General features: G+C 39.3%; 1 protein-coding gene across 1 annotated transcript in view; it reads left to right on the top strand.

Moving 5' to 3' along the window:
- The first annotated feature begins 13597 nt into the window (after positions 1-13597).
- The window catches only part of C4H1orf146 (chromosome 4 C1orf146 homolog), a 34145-nt gene continuing 32549 nt past the window's right edge, over positions 13598-15193 (top strand). Inside the window, exon 1 of the mRNA XM_027597009.2 lies at positions 13598-13724. The gene's annotated coding sequence lies outside the window, so the exon portion shown is untranslated. The remainder of the gene's footprint in view (positions 13725-15193) is intronic.

Raw genomic sequence — 15193 nt, forward strand, 5'->3', positions numbered from 1 at the left:
TTACATTAAACCAAAAAATTTTGGCAAAGTAAAGGAAGCCATCAATAAAACAAAAAGGCAACCTACTGAATGGGAGAAGATATTTGCAAATGATATATCTGACAAGGGGTTAATATCCAAAATATATAAAGAACTTCTACAACTCAGCAACAAACAAACAAATAAACACAGTTCAATTAAAAAGTGAGCAGAGGAGCAAAGAGGCAGAACTTTCCAAGACGGCAGAGAAGTAGGAAACCTTAGTTTTGTCTGGGCCCGGGAATTCAGCTAGATAGCTATCAAATCATTCTGAACACCTGTGAACTCAACCAGAGATCTAAGAAAAGATTTGCTTCAATTCTACAAATAGAAAAGCCACCACTTTCTGCAAGGTAGGAGGTGCAGAGAAATGAATCCAAAGCCATATACTGGAAGATAAAGGATAAAGGCGGCTACCAAAAAGTGATACAGCAGCAGAGCACAAAATCAGAACTTTTAGAAATCTGCTCCAGTGAGGGAAGTCCCTGTCCAAAAGGCACCCAGCTGACAAAGTGGGGCTGAATCCTACATGGGACAGTGTGGTCTCAAGATCCCCGGGGTCACAGGAAGACCGCAGGTACCTGAGTGCGGCAGAGCTCCCAGGCATTGGAGCAGGGAAGCTGGCTGCAACCAGCGAGTCCAGGAGTGGGCTCTCAGCTCTGGGTTGCCATAAACCTCGAACTGTAGCACAGATGGGTGACTGCAGGGGCCCAATAAGGGGCAGAACCCTCAAAACTCCCCTTCCTCCCCCAGAGGAGCAGCCACGGTGTGTGTTGCTGGAGTCTGCAGGGTTTGGAGACTCAAAGCCTAGTGTTGTGCCTGAGATAGAAATGCACAGTCACAGGCCAGGTGTGCACAGAGTGCAGATGGAGACCATGGAGACTGCTTTTCCCTGAGGGTGCACTGAGGAGCGGGGGCACAAGCTTTTGGCTCCATAGCTGGAGATTGAGAGGCCTCCATTTTCAATCTCATCCTCTAAAGTGGCGTGGAAAGCCTTCAGGAAACAAAAGCCACATAGAGCAATCTGGAGCTGCTTACTTAGCCTGGCCCCCTGGCATGGTGGTGCAATTCCAACCAGGTCAAAGACACCTGAGAATCAGCACAAGAGGCCCCTTTCCCAGGAACATCCGGCTAAGACCAAGTTTACCGGTCACACAGAACTGTAAAATTCCAGCACTAGGGGAAAATAGTATATAGAATTCATGGTTTTTTCCTCATGATTCTTTAGTCTTTCAATTTTATTTTTCCCCCCTTTCCTTTTCAACCAATTTCTTATTTTATCAACTTTTTAAGTCTTTTTTAATTTTCATTTTTACAGTTACATTCTATCCTTTCATTGTATATAATTTTATTTATACATATATAGGGGCACGTGGGTGGCTCAGTCATTAAGCGTCTGCCTTCAGCTCAGGTCATGATCCCAGGGTCCTGGGATCGAGTCCTGCATCAGGCTCCCTGCTCTGTGGGAAGCCTGCTTCTCCCTCTCCCACTCCCCCTGCTTGTGTTCCCTCTCTTGCTGTCTCTCTGTCATATAAATAAATAAAATCTTGGGGAGGAGGTTAGGGGGATAGGTTAGCCTGGTGATGGGTATTGAGGAGGGCACGTTCTGCATGGAGCACTGGGTGTTATGAACAAACAATGAATCATGGAACACTGCATCAAAAACTAATGATGTAATATATGGTGATTAACATAACAATAAAAAAATTTAAAAAAAACTTTAAAAAAATATATAATGTTTTTCTTTCTTTACAATTTTGGGATGCAGTTTCTTCTAACAGACCAAAATACACACAGAATCTAGTGTATTGTTCTGTTCTGTTCACCTGTCTGCTTATATTCTCTTTATTTTTTTGTCTTTTAATTTTCATTTTTACAGTTACATTCTATGTTTTCATTGTATTTAATCTTATTTTTGTACCTGTATAAGTTTTTCTTTCTTTATAATTTTGGGATCCAGTTTTATAACAGACCGAAATACACACAGTATCCAGTATATTGCTCTGTTCTGTTCACCTGTCTGATTATATTCTCTCTCTCTTTTCTTTTGGTTTTAATTTCTTTTCAGTTTCGGGTCCCTTCTGATTTGTTTAGTGTATATTTCTCTGGGGTCCTTGTTACCATTTTAGTATTTTGTTCTCTCATTCATCTATTCTCCTCTAGACAGAATGACAAGATGGAAAAACTCACCTCAAAAAAGAGAACTAGAGGCAGTACTGACTGACAGGGACCTAATCAGTATGGATATAAGTAAGATGTCAGAACTAGAGTTCAGAATAATGATTATAAAGATACCAGCTGGGCTTGAAAAAGGCACAGAAGACACTAGAAATTCCCTTTCTGGAGAAATTAAAAGAACTAAAATCTAATCAAGTCAAAATAAAAAAAGCTATTAATGAGATGCAATAAAAAAAATGGAGGCTCTAGGGCTGCCTGTTTGGCTCAGTTGGTTAAGCATCTGCCTCTGGCTCAGGTCATGATCCCAGGGTCCTGGGATTGAGCCCGATTGGGCTCCCTGCTCAGTGGGGAGCCTGCTTCTCCCTCTGCCCCCTGGCTCATGCTCTCTCTCTTACTCTCTATCTCAAATAAATAAAATCTTTAAAAAAACGGAGGCTCTAACTGCTAGGATAAATGAGGCAGAAGAGAGAATAAGTGATATAGAAGACAAAATGATGGAGAATAAAGAAGCTGAGAAAAAAGAGACAAACAACTACTGGATCACAAGGGGAGAATTCAAGAGGTAAATGGTACCATAAAGTGAAATAATATTAGAATTGGGATCCCAGAAGAAGAGGAAAGAGAGATGGGGGCAGAAGGTATATTGGAGGAAATTATAGAGGAGAACTTCCCTAATCTGGGGAAGGAAAGAGGTATTCAATTTCAGAAGGCATAAAGAACACCCCTCAAAACCAATAAAAATAAGTCAACACCTCGACATATAATAGTGAAACTTGCAAATCTTAGAGACAAAGAGAAAATCCTGAAAGCAGCTCAGGACAAGAGGTCGGTAACCTACAAGGGTAGAAACATTAGATTGGTAGCAGAACTTTCCGCAGAGACCTGGCAAGCCAGAAAGGACTGGCATGATATATTCAGGGTGCTAAATGAGAAAAATATGCAGCCAAGAATACTTTATCGAGCAAGGCTGTCATTCAAAATAGAAGGAGAGATTAAAAGCTTCCAGGACAAACAGAAACTAAAAGAATTTGTGATCTGGATACCTGGATGGCTCAGTTGGTTAAGTGTCTGCCTTCGGCTTAGGGCATGATCCCAGGGTCTTGGGATTGAGACCTGCACTGGGCTTGTTGCTCAGTGGGGAGCCTGCTTCTCCCTCACCTGCCGCTTCCCCTGCTTGTGAGCTCTGTCTCTCTCTGACAAATAAATAAATAAAAACTTAAAAAATAAAAAAATAAAAATGAATAAAAGAATTTGTGATTACTAAACCAGTCCTGCAAGAAATATCATAGGGGATCTTTTGAGCAAAGAGAGAACCCAAAAGTAACAGAGACCAGAAAGGAACAGAGACAATATACAGAAACACTGACTTTACAGGTAATACAATGGCACTATATTCATATCTTTCAATAGTTACTCTGAATGTAACTGGACTAAATGCTCCAATCAAAAGACAGAGTATCAGGTTGAATAATAATAATAAAAAAAGATCCACCAATGTGCTGTCTGCAAGAAATTCATTTTAGACCCAAACACACCTCCAGATAGAAAGTGAGGGGTGGAGAACTATTTATCATGATAATGGATGTCAAAAGAAAGCTGGAGTAGCAATCCTTATATCAGACAAACTAGATTTTAAAGCAAAGACTGTAACAAGAGATGAAGAAGGACAATATATCATAATAAAAATGTTTATTCAACAAGAAGATTTAACAATCGTAAATATTTATGCCCCTAACTTGGAAGCACCAAAATATATAAAACAATTAACAACAAACATAAAGGAACTCATTGATAATAGTACAATAATAGTAGGGGACCTTAACACCCCACTCACAGCAATGGACAGATCATCTAAGCAGAAGATCAACAAGGAAACAAGGGCTTTGAATGACACACTGGACCAGATGGACTTCACAGATATATTCAGAACATTCCATCTTAAAGCAACAGAATACACATTCTTCTCTAGTGCACATGGAACATTCTGCGGAATCAGATCACATACTGGGTCACAAATCAGGTCTCAACCAGTACCAAAAGATTCTGCATATTTTCAGACCACAGTGCTTTGAAACTTGAACTCAATCACAAGAGGAAAGTTGGAAAGAACTCAAATACATGGAAGTTAAAAAAAAGTCTGCTAAAGAACGAATGGGTCAAACAGGAAATTAAAGGAAAATTTTAAAAAATTCATTGAAACAAATGAAAATGAAAACACAACTGTTCAAAACCTTTGGGATGCAGCAAAAGCAGTCCTAAGAGGGAAGTATATAGCAATATAAGACTTTCTCAAGAAACAAGAAAGGTCTCAAATACACAACCTAACCTTACACCTAAAGCAGCTGGAGAAAGAACAGTAAATAAAGCCTAAACCAGCAGGAGAAGAGAATTAATAAAGATTTTAGAGCAGAAATCAATGAAATAGAAACCAAAAGAACAGTAGAACTGATCAATGAAACTAGGAACTAGTTCTTTAAAATAATTAATAAGATTGATAAACCTCTGGCCAGACTTATCAAAAGAAAAGAAAAAGGACCCAAATAAATAAGATCATGAATGAAAGAGGAAAGATCACAACCAACACCGTAGAAATACAAGCAATCATAAGAACTATTATGAGCAACTCTATACCAACAAATTAGGCAATCTGGAAAAACTGGATGCATTCCTAGAGAAGTATAAACTAGCAAAACTGAACCAGGAAGAAATAGAAAACCTGAACAGACACATAACCAGTAAGGAAATTGAAGCAGTAATCAAAAGTCTCCCAACAAACAAGAAACCAGGGCCAGAAGGCCTCCTAAGAGAATTCTACCCAACATTTAAAGAAGAATTAATACCTATTCTTCTGAAGCTGTTTCAAACAATAGAAATGAAAGGGAAACTTCCAAACTCTTTCTATGAGGCCAGCATTACCTTGATCCCAAAACCAAAGACCCCAACATAAAGAATTACAGACCAATATACCCGATGAACATGAATGCAAAAATTCTCACCAAGATACTAGCCAGTAGGATCCAGCAGTACATTTAAAAGGATTATTCACCACAACAAAGTGGGATTTATTCCTGGGCTGCAAGGGTGGTTCAATCAATCAATGGGATACACTACATCAATAAAAGAAAGGACAAGAACCATATGATCCTCTCAATAGATGCAGAAAAAGCATTGACAAAGTACAGCATCCTTTCTTGATTAAAACTCTTTACAGTGTAGGGATGGAGGGAACATACTTGAATATCATAAAAGCCATATACAAAAAGCCCACAGCAAATAACATTCTCAGTGGGGAAAAACAGACTTTTCCCCTAATGTCAGGAACATGGCAGGAATGTCCACTATCACCACCGTTGTTCAACATACTACTCGAAGTCCTAGCCTCAGCAATCAGACAACAAAAAGTAATAAAAGGCATCCAAATTGGCAAAGAAGTCAAAAACTCTCACTCTTTGCAGATGATATGATACTTTATGTGGAAAACACAAAAGACTCCACTCCAAAATTGCTAGAACCCAAATAGGAATTCAGCAAAATGGTAGGCTATAAAATCAATGCACAGAAATCAGTTGCATTCCTATACACTAACAATGAGACAGAAGAAAGAGAAATCAAGGAGTCAATCCCATTTACAATTGCACCAAAAACAATAAGATACCTAGGGATAAATCTAACCAAAGAGGCAAAGGGTCTGTACTCAGATAACTATAGAAGACTCATGAAAAAAATTGAGGAAGACACAAAGAAATGGAAAAACCTGCCAGCTCATGGATTGAAAGAACAAATACTGTTAAAGTGTCTATGCTACCTAGAGCAATCGACACATTCAATGCAATCCCTATTAAAATACCATCAACTTTTTTCACAGAGCTGGAACAAATAATCCTAAAATTTGTATGGAACCAGAAAAGACCCCAAATAGAATGTTGAAAAAGAAAACCAAAACTGGTGGCATCACAATTCCAGACTTCAAGCTCTATTACAAAGCTATAATCATCAAGACATTATGGTACTGGCACAAAAACAAGTAGATCAATGGAACAGAATAGAAAACCCATAAATGGACACTCAACTCTATGGTAAACTAATCTTTGACAAAGCAGGAAAGAATATCCAATGGAAAAAAGACAGTCTTTTCAACAAATAGTGCTGGGAAAATTGGACAGCCACATGCAGAAAAATGAAACTGGACCACTTTCTTACACCATACACAAAAATAGACTCAAAATGGATGAAAGACCTAAATGTGAGACAGGAATCCATCAAAATCCTTGAGGAGAACACAGGCAGCAACCTCTTTGACCTCAGCTGCAGCAACTTCTTGCTAGACACATCGCCAAAGGCAAGGGAAACAAAGTCAAAAATGAACTTCTGGGGCTTCATCAAGCTAAGAAGCTTTTGCACAGCAAAGGAAACAGTAGACAAAACCAAAAGACAACTGACAGAATGGGAGAAGATTTTTGCAAGTATCTTATCAGATAAAAGGCTAATATCCAAAATTTATAAAGAACTTACCAAATTCAACACACAACTAATCCAATCAAGAAATAGAAGACATGAACAGATATTTCTCTAAAGAAGACATTCAAATGACCAACAGACACATTTAAAAATGTTCAACATCACTTGGCATAGGGAAATACAAGTCAAAACCACAATGAGATACCACCTCACACCAGTCAGAATGGCTAAAATTAATAAGACAGATGTTGGCGAGGATGCAGAGAAAGGGAAACCCTCCTACACTGTTGGTGGGAATGCAAACTGGTGCAGCCACTCTGGAAAACAGTATGGAGGTTCCTCAAAAAGTTGAAAATAGAGCTACCTTATGACCCCACAATTACCCTACTGGGTATCTACCCCAAAGATACAAATGTAGTGATCTGAAGGGACACCTGCACCCCAGTGTTATAGCAACAATGTCCACAATAGCCAAACTATGGAAAGAGCCCTAATGTCCACTGATAGGTGAATGGATAAAGAAGATGTGGTATTAATATTCCATTGTGTGTGTGTGTGTGTGTGTATACACACACACACACACACACACACAATGGAATATTACACAGCCATCAAAAAAATGAAATCTTGCCATTTGCAACAACATGGATGGAACTAGAGGGTATTTTTTTTTTTAAGATTTTATTTATCTATTTGACAGAAAGTACAAGCAGGGGAGAGTGTCAGGCAGAGGGAGAGGAAGAAGGAAACTCCCCACTGAGCAAGGAGCCTGATGTGGGACTTGATCCCAGAACCGCGGGATCATGATCTGAGCCAAAAGCAGACACCTAACCAAATGAGCCACCCAGGCATGCCGGAACTAGAGGGTATTATGCTAAGTGAAATAAGTCAAACAGAGAAAGACAATTATCATATGATCTCACTGATATGTAGAATTTACGAAACAAAACAGAGGATCATAGGGGAAGATAGGAAAAAATAAAACAAGATGAAATCAAAGGGGGAGACAAACCATAAGAGACTCTTAATCATAGGAAACAAACTGAGGGTTGCTGGAGGGGACGGGGGTGGAGGGATGGGGTAATTGGGTGATGGACATTAAGGAGGGCATGTGATATAAGTAGCAGGGGGTATTATATAAGACTGTTGAATCACAGGCCTGTACCTCTGAAACCAATAATACATTATATTCAATTAATTGAATTTAGGTTAAAAAATGTTAAAAAAAAAAAAGAAAAGGAAGGACATCCTGACATATGCTACAATGTGGATGAACCCTGAAGACATTATGCTGAGGGAAATAAGCCAGTCATAAAAGGGCCATATGATTCCACATATAGGAGGTCCCTAGATTCATAAAGACAGAAAGTAAAATGGTGGTTGCCAAGGGCTGGATTGAAGGGGTAATGGGTAGTTATTGTTCAATGGGTACAGAGTTTCCATTATGGAGATGAAAAGCTCTAGAGATGGTTGGTGGTGATAACTGAGCAACAGTGTGAATGTAATTAATGTACACTTAAAAATGGTTAAAATGATAAATCTTATGTATATTTTTATCACAATAAAACTTTTTAACAATTCTAAAAATTAATAAATAATTAAAGGAAAAAAGCGAGTAGGGGCTCTGAATAGTCCTTTTTCCACAAAAGACGTACAGATGGCTAATAGACACATGAAAAGATGATCAACAGCACTAGCCAGAATGGAAATACAAATCAAAACCACAATGAGTTATTACCTCACACCAGTCAGAATGGCCAGTATCAAAAAGACAAGAAATAACAAGTGTTGGCAAGGATGTGGAGAAAAGGAAACCCTAATGCACTGTTGGTGGGAATGTGAATTCGTGCAGCCACAATATGGAAGTTGCTCAAAATTAAAAAAAAAAAAACAACAGTCATATTATTCAGTAATTCTACTGCTGGGTATATACCAGAAGAAAACGAAAACACTAATTCAAAAAAATACATGCACCTCTATGTTTATTGCAGCATTATTTACAATGGCGAAGATATGGAAGTGACCTAAGTGTCCATCAATAGAGGGACAGATAAAGAAGTGATATATATATATCAGTGATATATATAACAGATAAGGAAGAAGTAAATATATTGAATATATGTATATAGGAATATATATTCATATTGAAAATATGTGATGAATATATTTAGATATATAAAATTCAATATATGTATATTATATACATATACAGTATGTATGTGTACACCCACACACTATGGAATATTACTCAGCCATAAAAAAATGGAATTCTTCCATTTGCAATAATATGGATGGACCCAGAGTATATTACGCTAAGTGAAGTAAGTCAGACAGAAATAGACAAATAGCATGTGATTTCACTTATATATGGAATCTAAAAAACAAATGAACAAATGAAAACCAAAAAACCAGACTCAGAAACTCAGAAAGACAGAGAACAAACTGGTGGTTACCAGAGGGGAGGGGTTTGTGGGGATGGGTGGAATAGGAAAAGGGGATTAAGAGACACAAACTTCTAGTTATAAAATAAGTAAGTCATGGGGATGTAAAGTCTGCTCAAAAAGAGGTACATACCTGGTAAAGTGATTACCACAAAATTTTTAGTTGGTGCACACCCTTGATCTGATGCAGGGCAAAGAGATATTATGTATTTTTATGCTTTTTCATATGGTAAAACTTGACTATGCTTTGAAGGGTAGAAATTTCTTTATACAATTCAAAATTACCTTAAATTCAGCTATTTTTATGTTCTCAGATCTAGTTTTTGCTGGTGTGTTGAGTTTTCATCTTAGTCGCTTTTACATTACAACTGAGAACTGAAGGCAGTTTCCCTTGTCAAAAACAAGAATCTGTCGAAATGTCAAAATTTTGAGGAATCCACCATTAAATTACATTTATGCTCAATGATCACATTAAACCAAAAGTAGCTAAAGCGCAAGGGATTACCATTGAGAGTCAGCTGAGAACCAGGAGAGATTTAAGTCAAAGAGGATGAACAGAACCAGTGTGGTGGGAAAGTGCAAAAATTCTTTCTTAGTGCCTGAATAAAGAACTGAATAAAGGGTGCCTGGGTGGCTCAGCCGTTAGGTGTCTGCCTTCAGCTCAGGTCACGATCCCTGGGTCCTTGGGATTGAGCCCCGCATTGGGCTCCCTGCTCCACAGGAAGCCTGCTTCTCACTCTCCCACTCCCCCGGCTTGTGTTCCCTCTCTCTCTGTCCCCCTCTATTAAATAAATAAAATCTTTAAAAAAAAGAACTGAATATGTTTTGCTTTGACTTTCTAAACCCATATATGTGCATACCCAAACCTATTTGGAAATAGAAAAGGTTTTGAAGCTAAACAACCAGCTATTTTTAAAACATACAGCTTAGGGGCGCCTGGGTGGCTCAGGTGGTTAAGCATCTGCCTTCGGCTCTGGTCATGATCTCCAGGTCCTGGGATCAAGCCTGCGTCCAGCTCTCAGCTCAGTGGGGAGCCTGCTTCTCTTTCTCCTTCTGCCTCTCACCCTGCTTGTGCTCTCTCTCTCTATCTCAAATGAATAAATAAAATGTTTTAAAAAAATAAAACATACGGCTAATTAAGTTGAGCCTGTTTTCAGTACAATGAATTGTTTAAATCCAATCATTTAAAAAATAAGAATTTATATACATGGTGAGATTTAAGAATATAGTACAATATCAGTTCCTGTATCAAAGAAAATTGATGAAAGGCTAGATTTGAAAACAGCCACTTTCTTTCATCAGATTTCCTCTATATTTTTCTTAGTCTTTGTGTGTGTGTGTTTCCTTTTGACAGTTTATAGCATCAAGGTCAGAATGTCAGGAATGAAGCAGATAACAAAAAGAACATGGAGTAGAACCTCAAAAGAAAATGCTTGTTCAATATTTGCAATTGTTCAATATTTGCAATTGATTAAAAGGGAAAATATTGAAGTACATTGATTATCAAAGCATTCAAGCCACTAAGCAGATTAGAGGGTTTGCTGCTGATGATGAAACTGAGACATCTCACAGCAACACTAAGCTATTCTTCGTACTGTCTCATAACAGCTTGTCATTCTACAACTAATGTGGAAATATGGCATTGCGAGGTTTATGAAATATATATTTTTTATTGATTATATGCTTTCAAGTGCAAGCTTACATTTTCCATCCAGGAATAAATAATTTATGGAATTAATTTTTCATTATAACTTTCTCACAGCTGCTGAATTAGGAATGTTCTGACACTAACCATGAATGTAAATTGAACATATTTCTGTGTAGGAATTCTAGCGAGTAGTGAATCAGAGAGCTGGGCTGTTATAGAGTTGCCAAATATATTTGTGTAGTCAATTTCAATATAGTTGGACCTGAATTGTGTAGAGAACCTTTAAAAGCACAACTCAAACAGCCTGATTTGTTCTGGTAATGAATGAATCACTGTAATATATAAGCCTCCTAAATAAAAACTTGTTAGCAGGGTTAACTGTTAAACATTTATTTCCAGTATATACCTCTCAGACAAATTAGTTAGACCCAGAACACCAAAGCTTGAAATAAATTATTTCGAGCCTAATAGTAATAAGACTAAGAATTTTAATAAAAATAGAAGCCCCCATTGGTACTATTCATATTATGGCCACTAACATTCAATGAAGTCTGATATGTTATTACTGAAACATGAACTAGAAGGTGCCTTCTATGTCAGGGCGAATGATACTTCAACATTTAAGTGTATTTATTAGTGTTTATTAGGTAGCAGACATTGTTCTAGGTGCTAGAGAGTCATCAGTGAACAAAACAGACAAAAGTCCATGCTTTTGTGCAGTTTACATTCTAGTGAGAGAAGAAAAGCTGTAAACAATAAACATAATAAGTATGTATATTAAATAGTATGTTAGAAGGTAGCAAATGATATGAAACAAAACACAGCAGGTTAAGAGGGATCAGAAGTGGTTCTAATTTTAGACGAGGAAGTCAAGGTGGGCTTTATTGGGAAGATGACAGTTGAGCTAAGTAAGATTTAAAGGAGTAGAGAGAGTGAACTATGAATACAGTTGGGAAGAGAGTACCTTAAACAGAAAAGCTGGTGCAAAAGCCCTGAGGCAGGAGCATGCCTGGAGATATGAGGAAAGGAAGGAGGCAATGTGTCTGGATTTTTCTTGATTGAAAAAATTAAGAACTGGGGGGCACCTGGGTGGCTCGGTTGGTTGGGTGACCTACTCTTGATTTCAAGTTGGGTGATGATCTTGGGGTTGTGGGATCAAGCCCCACGTGGGGTCTGCACTGGGCATGGAACCTGCTTAGGATTCTCCCTCTGCCCCTCCATCTCTCTTTTAATAAAAAAAATTAAGGATAAATTAAAGGGGCGCCTGGGTGGCTCAGTCGCTGGGCGTCTGCCTTCGGCTCGGGTCCTGATCCTAGCGTCAGGTTCCCTGCTCAGCGGGGATTCTTCTTCTCCCTCTCCCCCTCCCCCTGCTTGTGTTCGCTCTCTCGCTGTGTCTCTCTCTGTCAAATAAATAAATAAATTCTTAAAAAAAAAGAAAAAAGGATAAATTAAAGGAAGGAAGGATGAACAATCAATACTATCTCCACAGTCTGTGGCTTTCTGCTGTCATTTGTGTACTCATGTGACCTAAATGATGTTTTCCAGATCTTATACCTGGGTCTTTGTGTGGAGGAGGAGCTCTAGAGGTAGGAATGTGGCCTAGACATCCGACTTAGACTTAGGTTTGAATCCCAGCCCTTTTTTTACTAGCTATATTATCTTGGCCAAGAAACTTAATCTCTTTGAGCCCTAGTTCCCTCATCTTTAAAATGAGAATAACATATATTAACAGCATTTATGGAGATTAATAGAATCATGTATGCAAAGTATCTGGTATAGCACTTGGTACACAGTAGGTTCTCGATCAGATTAGTTTTCTTTCCCTCCCTATTCTGGTCAGTTACCCAGAACTTCAGTACCCTCCCCAGAATGGACCCTTCTTTGCACTTGCCAGTTTCACTGCCAGAACTGGAGTTGCTGCTCTCAATTCGGCTAAGTCTCCTAGTATAACAGGTAGAAAGGAAAGGCTATTCTGCACTCTTACTTGTTGGGACTCTCTGCGGCTTAATTTTAGATGCTTCTCCTACCCCTCTGCAATTACCCTGTTCAAAACATGAGGACCTTCCAAGGAGGGTCCTCTGGCCGACCCAACCTTCCTGCCCACACCAGCAGCTGTGTCAATTCCTTGAGTTCTGAAATCCACACGGTGTGGCTGGAGTCAGCTCTTGATTAATTTGACCTCTCCTATCCCGGCTTTGATGTCCAACAGCGGCAGTAAAATAGCGCCCCTAATTTTAATACCAGTTATACAACTCTAAACTTACAAAATGGTTACTTCAGGGAATAATTAATCCACATTACAAGTGTGCTCCAAAGGATTTTTCCTGGAGCAGTATTGTTTTTCCCCCCAGCAATTACGTGTTTTACAAAGGAAGACATAAATAGTTTGGCATCCTAACCATAAGTTCTAGGAAAGTGTTGGCTTTTCTTTTTTCAATTTTTACAGTTGTGAACATCAGTGCTTAATAATTTGCTGAGAGCCGAGAATACTAGGGCCTGAAACTTGCTGAGTTTCAGTCAGGTCTGAAAGCAATGGATTCCCACAGGCTTCTATTATGTTATACTTAACAGCCACGAATGAAAATGTGAGTCTTTATTTTTTCATAATTTGGATAAACCTGAAGCCACTTTGATTTTATATTGTCAATAAAAGTAAAAGAATTGAGCCTACATTTTAGAAAGTTGTGAAAAGTCAACTCCAGGCGACTAAGTCAAACGCAAAAAACAAACTAACCCCTCCACTTTTTCCTAACCACTTAGCCCTTGGTGAAAACCTCGCAATCTAAAGAGTAGGAAAGGCGGGGCCGTCGTTAGCGAGGTCTGCGGCTGCGCGGATGCCCAGCCAGTGGAGAGCGCGCACCGCGGCTAGAGAAGCCACCAACGCGCTTGGGCCTCTGTGCCCCGCCCTCCGTGCTTCTGGCTACTTGGGGAACGTTCTGGAAGTTTGGGAGGCAACGTGGCCCCAGGGACCTGCTGATCTGGTAGGTGTGTTTTCAGCTATCGAGGACCTGGTTCTTCACGTTGTTATTGCTTCCTTCTCCTGAGAGTGTGTTTTTTCCTCAGACTTGCCGAGGTGCTGTCTTTACCTCAGAGCTTTGTAGGAGTGAGAGAGGATCCGCCCCATTCTTTTCTTCCTTTGAGAGTTGTGTGGCAAGGGGTTTCCTCATGTTTTTCAGGTAGAGTTGTAGACGTGTTTAGTTTTCAGAAGCCCTGTCGTCGTGCAGCCTGCGAATTTATATTTTATTTACGTTAGGTGTTGTTTGTAGCCCGTCCCCCCAACTGCATCGGGGTGGGGGGGTGGAGAATCTCAAGAATGGACGCGGCCATGAAGATCACTTGTCAGTTGAGGCGACTGAGCGGGAACGCGATTTACGGGAGGTTTTTGTCCAGGGTTAAACCGATTTGAATTTGAAAACTTGAGAAAAACAAACAAAACCCTAATAGCCGAGAATACTAGGGCCTTGGAACCAGCAAAGACTTAAGACGCTTTGAGTCTGAGCCTTTTATTTTCAGACGAGGAAGCAGGCCAACTAGAAGTGCAGTGATTTGCCCAGAGGCGCGGAGCTGTGGGCTGGATGAGCCGCCGGCCTGGCTGCTGGTCCAGGAGTTTTTCCCCAGACATTCCGGGGGGGACCTTGCTGCCTCAGCCCTAGTTTTCTGGTTCATTTCTAGTCGTTAATTGTACACTCTTGGGGATCTACTGATCGCAATTCCTTTTGCACTTACAATTGCACAAAATTACTAAACCTCTTATAGCTTCAGTTAAATTAGTTTTAAATTGTTCGTAAAACCTACATATAAGGGTGTGAGGAATTAAATGACTATATATTATGTGACTGTATTATCAGGAGGGTGGTCATTAACTAAACAGTAAATTAAATTGTATGGGAGGGGAAATAAAAGTTGCAGTCCATTCCCTAGCCAGGTAGCCATTTACTCATTCAAAAACAAATGTGTGGGTTTTTTTTTTTAAGATTTAAAAAAAATCTATTAGAGAGTATGAGCAGGGGGGAGGGGCAGAGGGAGAGGGAGAAGCAGGCTCCCTGCTGACAGGATCCCAGGACTCTGGGATCATGACCTGAGCCGAAGGCAGAGAGGCTTAACCAACTGAGCCACCCAGGAGACCCCAAAACAAGTGTTTTTTGAGTGTCTACTGTGTGCCAGGTGCTGGAGATACAGTGTTAAGTAAAACAGAAGGTGTTCCCTGCTCTCACAGAGGTAGTTGTCATTCATTCATTCATGCAATAAATGAGGAAATTATAGAACATTTGGTTTCAAACCAGCAGGAAGAACTTTCTAATATTAGAGTTGTTCAGAAGTAGAAAGAAACTGCCTTAGGAGATACTAACTAACACTAACTAAATGTGACTTTCATCTTGGTTAGTTGGTTTCTCAATTTTGCTTCAATATAATTTTGTATTAAATAACATGACAAATATAAATTTGATGT

The sequence above is a fragment of the Zalophus californianus genome, chromosome 4 (assembly GCF_009762305.2).
Source record: "Zalophus californianus isolate mZalCal1 chromosome 4, mZalCal1.pri.v2, whole genome shotgun sequence".
Classification (NCBI taxonomy): Eukaryota; Metazoa; Chordata; class Mammalia; order Carnivora; family Otariidae; genus Zalophus; species Zalophus californianus.